This window comes from Polyodon spathula, chromosome 18 (assembly GCF_017654505.1).
Source record: "Polyodon spathula isolate WHYD16114869_AA chromosome 18, ASM1765450v1, whole genome shotgun sequence".
Lineage (NCBI taxonomy): Eukaryota > Metazoa > Chordata > Actinopteri > Acipenseriformes > Polyodontidae > Polyodon > Polyodon spathula.
In genome coordinates, this window is record NC_054551.1 from 17,415,482 (window position 1) to 17,422,805 (window position 7,324).

Sequence of the window (7,324 nt, forward strand, 5' to 3'; positions counted from 1 at the left end):
GAGGCAGGCATCCTTGGGTGGTGCGAGGCAGGCATCCTTGGGTGGTGCGAGGCAGGCATCCTTGGAAAATGCATGACAGGGTAGCAGTGGTTTCTCAGGAGATGACGGCAGCAGCGGACCCTCGGGAGGCGACGGTAGGAGGGGAGCCCTTGGCCATGAAGGCAGCAGCGGCAGGAGCTCCACCTATCCCTGTGAGGGAGCCAAGACCCTTGGCAGTGCTGGCGTTAGCCCTCTTCACAGCCAATCCGGCCAGGCAGTTTTCCCCCATGCTCCCCTCAGCAACCTATGCAGGGGCTGCTGAGGACTTCCAGCATCATATCCTGGCCCTTTTATGGGTGCAGGGAGAGGCAGCTCCTGCTTCTCTCCCTCTGGTGGTGGTGGAGACAGAGGCAGCTCCTGCTGCTCTGCTCCAGTTGGTGATGGTGGTGGAGTCAGAAGCAGTTCCTCCTCATCTTCTCTGAAGATGAAGGCGTCAGGAGCTCCTCCCCTTCTGGCTGCGAAGGCGGCAGAGGCTCCTCCCGTTCTGGTGGCGAAGGCGGCAGGGGCTCCTCCCCTTCTGGTGGCGAAGGCGGCAGGGGCTCCTCCCCATCTGGTGGCGAAGGCGGCAGGGGCTCCTCTCCTTCTGGCGGCGAAGGCGGCAGGGGCTCCTCCCCTTCTGGTGGCGAGGGCAGCAGGGGCTCCTCCCCTTCTGGCAATGAAGGCGGCAGGGGCTCCTCCCGTTCTGGCGGCGAAGGCGACAGGGGCTCCTCCTCTTCTAGCTGCAGTAGAGGAATCAGCAGGCATACTCCCTCTGCTGGTGGAGGTAGGAGCGGCAAGTAGTCCTCCCACGACGGTGGTGGTGGAACCAGCAGGTATTCTTCCTCTGATGGTGGAGGTGGGAGTGACACATAGTCCTCTCATGGTGGTGGAGGTGGAACCAGCAGGTATTCTCCCTCTGCTGGTGGGTGCCTGGGCTGTGGACATTCGACCTTCTCCCTCTTGAGCTGCGGACGCACCGACTCCCACCTCTTGGGCTGTGGACGCACCAACTCCCCCCTCCTGGGCTGTGGATGCACGGACTTCCCCTCTTGGGCTGTGGATGCACCGCCTCCCCCCTCTTGGGCTGTGGACGTTCGGGCTTGCACTCAGGTGCAGGATGTTCGAGATCCTCCCTCTTGGGCGTAGGATGCAGCGACTCCTCCCTCTAGGGCGTTGGAGATGGTCGGGTCTGGTCGACTGCCCAGAACCACTTAGCAGCATCCCCCTCCAGACCCTGGTCGATGCCTCTTCATACTGGGGGTCTCCATAGGGGCAGTCCTCCCGGACATGCCCAAACTCGCCACAGGCACCTCACATAGGCGCCCCTTCCATCCTCCACTGCTCCTGTTCGGCTGCTCAGCCTGGGGGTCCACATTGTATTGGAACCTGGGACCACCACCTCTTAGGCTGCGGCTGCTGCTGCTGCTTGTGCTGATTCTTGCATCTCTTCCTCCCTATCCTCTCTTCCTCACTCCACAAGTAAAAAAACAAAACGAAAAAACTGCAGTACCCTTTTCGCAGTACCTTTTCTGGCCTAAGTCGGAGGCTGTGGTTGATCCCATGAAGACACTACGTGTGACAGGCTGGTGTTGTGGTGACATCAGGCCAGATTCAGGAACAGAAAACAAACACAAGGTACTGCAGTGAAAAAGAAACACTGCGGGCCGTTTATTGAATACAAAAAATAAATGAAAGGTTTTAACAAAAATTAACACTTGCTCACAGTGCGAAATAAAAGATGTAAACAAAAACAAAATCATGAACACAAAAATCAGTCCTTACAAAACAATACTGTAGTAATGAAGCAAAAAAAATACTGCAGTAGTACTGAAGTATAAATGTGATTTACTGCAGTATTTTATTATTTTTGTTTCATTACTGCAGTGTTTTTGCCATATTGCAAATAACCTTCAACAGTAGTACCTTATCATTGTGTTTATGTGTATGAATGCAGTACCATTGCAGTTCTTCTACTGCAGTATGAATGTAGTGCCATTGCAGTTTCTCTACTACAGTACAATTGCAGTTTCTCTACTGCAGCATGAATTTACCATTGCAGTTTTCTTTACTGCAGCATGTATGCAGTTTGAATGCAGGACCAGCACATGTTCTTTACTGAAGGATGATTGCAGTACCTTTCTCTATTACATTTGTTACTCTACTGCAGTATGAATCCATTACCACTGTAGTATGTGTACAATATTTAATACATATGTATGTCAACAGTAATAACGCATTTTCCCCCCAATTACTGTATTTATTTGTAAATTGTAGAACATGTATAATATTATAATAAAATGGGGTTTATAAAACAGCAGAAAGCAGAAACTTGAATTATTAAAACATGGTATAATTACAAACAATACTTAGCATTAATAATTACTTTATTAAACATTACTTTAAGGGTGACACATTTTTTTGTGTGTGTGCTACATGTTGCCATATGTTGCTACAACTGTTTAAGTAAGGTGTGTGTATTGTTTTTATTTACATTTGTTTGACATCCTGGCCACTTTTGTGCTCTATTAAATTGCAGTCCACTGTGCTTTCCAAGATGGCTTCACATGTACCCTTCAGAAGAACTTCAGAACTACATTTCCCATCACCCTCATCATACATACGTGAGCAGGAAGGTAATGGGAAATGTGCGGTAGTTCTAAAGTTCTTCTCAACAGTACATGTGACGCCATCTTGGAAACCGAGCACAGTGGACTGCAATTTAATAGTGTAAAAAAGTGTTCAGGATGTCAAAAGAAAAATAATAAAAACAATACACACACTTACTTAAACAGTTGTAGCAACACATGGGAACATGTAACACACACACCCACACACACAAAATAACTGGAGTTACCCCCTTAATACTTATACACGTATGCATGAATGTCTTCCTCTGTCATTGATTCTTGATTTTCTTTTGGAGCTGTAAAATGAAATGGTGAAACTGTGTTAGGAGATTATCTAGATTATGAAAACAAACAAATCCATCATTTTACCACAACATTTTTAAACAAATCTATATTTCTGCAATACCTTTCATTACAGGAATTTGAAAGAACACATTGCAACTTCATAACATTAAGAAGTTTCTACAAAGTATCTACTGTAACATACTTGAAGTATATTCATAAGCAGGCGTGTGAATGTGAATGTGTGAATGTATTAAAGAGTTAGTTGAATATCTATCAACCTTTTTGAATTCTTGAATTAATTCTTATCACCTTTGTAGTTTTTATACTAAATAAGTACAGTTCCCTATGTTTTTTTTCCACCTATATAAAATTTATTTTAGCCAATCAATAGCTTGTTTCACGTAGGGCTTACCAAATATGTAGCCCTTAATATATCATGCACAGGGGTATCAGTACTAAAACAAGGAATGTTAGTATGGCCTAGGCTGAGACCAAATCAAAAATTTGACCCACCCAATCACAATAAACCAACCTGGTACTGATGGCGACTTTATTGCTTGTCAGAGGAATATTGCTTCTACCCCAGAAGGAACCCACCATTTGTACTAGGCTTGTAATTTGCGATTAGGGTCAGTTTTATTTTGGTCACAGCCCTAGGCCCGGACCAAATCAAAACTTTGACCCACCCACTAATAGCAAATTACAAGCTCAGTACAAATTTATGGAAATTCATGGCTTCAACGGCAAAAAGATAATAATTATGAAAGGTATACCAGTATGCATTGCAATTTACATATAAGACTGATTTAATAATTGTGTACTTATTATAATGATAGATAATAATGCTGTATTAGATCATGTCATACAAAAGTTACAAGTAAAAGTGTATATTTACCAATTACCTTTTCCATTGTATTGGTTGGAAGCTGTGGTTTTATCTGGTCTTCCTTTGCATTGACTGCCTTCCTTCCATTCAAAGGATGTGTGGCCAACATTTCACTCCAAATACAATTACCATAAGTTCTGCTGTGAATTTTTTGTAGTCTGTTGCTTGAATTCTATTGTACAGTGATCTTTTCACTCGAAGATCACCAGCAAGGATTATCATTTCTTCCTCCTAAAATATTGAATACATATTAAATTAACATTTTACTTATCAGTAACAGATTTTATAAATCCTTTTAAATCATGAACAATTTAAGGACTAGTAGAAAATTCTGAAATGGGTCAGTTAAGCAGTTCATTAAAGTGTTTAAGAGCTGTAACATTTTCAGGCCTCTAGGACCAAAGTTGTCCCCTTTTGTCTTAGATTCTTAGTATTAAACATAAGCAGGATAACACTGAATGAATAATTTAAGTGAAGTGTAAAATAATAAAATACATAATATATAATATAACACCAGTATAACTGATATTTCCCTATAAAACCCTATTCTTAAAACACTGTAACAACAATGATTACATCCACATAAGAATGTGATTATAAAAAACAAATCTCAGTGCTTAACATACAATTAATCACGAGTTACATTAAGAAAGCCATTGCCAAATATGTTGATAAGTTTAAATTCCTTCAAATGATTTTTAGGTCAATTCTTCTTTATCACAAATGTCATGACATTTTATCTCTAGTCCCATGTAAAATGAAAATGGATACATTTCTGATGGAAACACTGTTTTTACTATTCCAAATTCTACAAGCTGAAAATCTCAATATCCACCCCAACACATAATTTTATGCATTTACAGAAATCTTTATGTGTTGCACTAGAGTTGACTTTGCATTTCCATTCTAAAAATGCAACAAATGCCTTACCTCATTGTGCTTTATTTTGTGACACCTTTTAACAGAATCCATAATTTGACGGTGTATTGCTGCTGAATTAGATTTTTTTGTGTGTCTTCCTACATCAAGAAATCAAAATATCGCCATATTTCGTAAATATTTTCCATGGATTAATTCTTGGAAAAAAAATAAGCAGAGGGCTGGATGTGCTAAAGTCATCACTGTCGAAAGTTTGCATTTCTGTTTTAGGAGCAAAGTTACTAAAACAATTTAGCATAAATAAACTTAGCGTAAAGTGATTAATTAATGTTTCTGTATAAATCTATACTTGCCTCAAGCAAACTATAAGTTGTGCTTTGTCCTTTCTTTTCTTGCCTACCTTTCCCCAACTCCTCAGGCATTGCAACAACTGGAACATTAACAATGTTGATAAAGCTTTCAATTTTTTTTTTGCAGTTATACAAGTAAATTTTGATCATCTGCATATACATTAAATATAAGTGATTTAGGTTAATACTTTTGTTCAAAGTGTTTTAGTGTGGCTACTAAAGAAATCTGTTAAAGTGAAATATGCTAGAAAATATTTAGGTAATATGGGGTTGCATACATGTGTAAAACAAACAGAAAGTAGACTAAAAGCTGTCTACTTTGGAATATGTTTTTTAAAATTAATACAACTAAATTGTATCACATGAGTATTTAAATATAGTCAGATAGTCAGACATGTGACATATGTGGGATGATTTCTCAGAATAGAAATCTAAAAGATTCGTCTTCGTTTTGTCCATTCCTTTGTCCACGTATCCAGATCAGTCTCAAATTAAAACCACCATTACCATTTAGCACAAGAAGATGTTAGCTCGTACAAATAAATAACTGAAGTACAGCTGCATTTATACTACAGTTAACTGCATTAGTGCTACAGTTTATTTTTGTAAGGGAGGTCAGGCTGGGCAATTGCCTTCGCTGATCCTATAGTTTTGTTTTGTTTTGTTTCTCTCCTCTCACTCTCCCGTTCCTCCTCTGAACACCCACTTGGAACTGAGATCGTAGCAGGTTTATATACCGTGACTGAGGGGTTTAACTAGGTAGTAATTGTTCTATTACCCCTCGGCCACAATCTGCACGAGTTTATTAATTATGTGTGACTGCCGGCCAGTTTAACAATGCACTACCCGACAGCCACACATTACCACAAGGTTTTATATTTAAACAAAACAAAACAAAACACACAGTGCTTTGCTGTCATATATAAATGCCATAAATAATAATAATAATAATAAATAATAATAAATAATAATAATAATAATAATAATAATAATAATAATAATAATAATAATAACAAAAACAAATACACTCTATAGGAGCAGGGCTCTGCCCTGCCCCCTTCTCCTGCACTTACAAGGACAAATGTCATTTTACTCAGTATCGTGGTTAGGACTGATCAGCTCTTAACAGCTTTCCAACACAGTAAATAAAAAATGTAAAATAAATAATGTTAATGTTAACATCAACTTAAATATACTGTATATGTATATATTGAGAACAAGTAAAGGCTATTCGGCCCATCGTGGCGTGTCCCTTGCTGCCACATTATTTGCTCAATTTAATGCAAATGATCGTCCCATGCATTTAGAACTGTCTGGGGAAAAAAGGGCCTGCTGCCTTCTGTTGTGGACTCACTTTTACTCCGCTTCCACGGGTGCGTCTCTACATGAACTCTGTGCTAAGTAGGTTTGGGCTTATTTCTTAACCCAATTAGGATTCTAGCAAGCCCATGAAAACCAGTAACAGTATTATATAATAATAATAATAATAATAATAATAATAATAATAAATAATAATAATAATAATAATAATAATAATAAAGTAACGATCCCGGTTCCAGCAGGCAGACGCATCACACAGGGCAGGCAATCTACACACAGGCGGAGGGCGGGCACAAACCCGGGACCTCTTGCACTAAAGCATAGTGCCGATACCGCTGTACAAAAGAGCCGGCTCCTTTGCAAGGAGCGTATATCGAGTTTATGTCTTTGTATATGATTACGTCACCTACCAGCCCTGCTGCTGCCTTCCCCCGTGCACGCTACACTCCTCCCTGCCAGCCTCAAGTCTGCCCCGGACTTGCTCACCAGGCTACAGTCTGACGAGTGTGTGCCGGGGTACCTGCATCCCACTGCTGACACAACTGTAGCGATCTCGGTTCCCGCAGGCAGGCGCATCACACAGGGTGAGGCAATCCACACACAGGCGGAGGGCGGGTCTCGCACTCAAGCATTGAGCCAGCTCCTTTGTAAAGCAGTATTGGCGCTATACTTTAATGCGAGAGGCCCTGGGTTCTCGCCCACCCTCGCCCTGTGTGATGCGCCTGCCTGCGGGAACCGAGAATTATTATTCAATAATAATAATAATAATAATGATGTTTACAATATAGATCATTGTTGCAAAGAATATGCAGTTTGTGTATAAGGTTAACACAACTTTGGTTAAAGGAAAACACAGTTTGAGTTCCATTTAGCTCAAAATGTGTAGTACTACATTGGATATTAAACACTAATATTGTGTATTCATTACTTCATCGAACACACACTTTCATTTAGTGTAT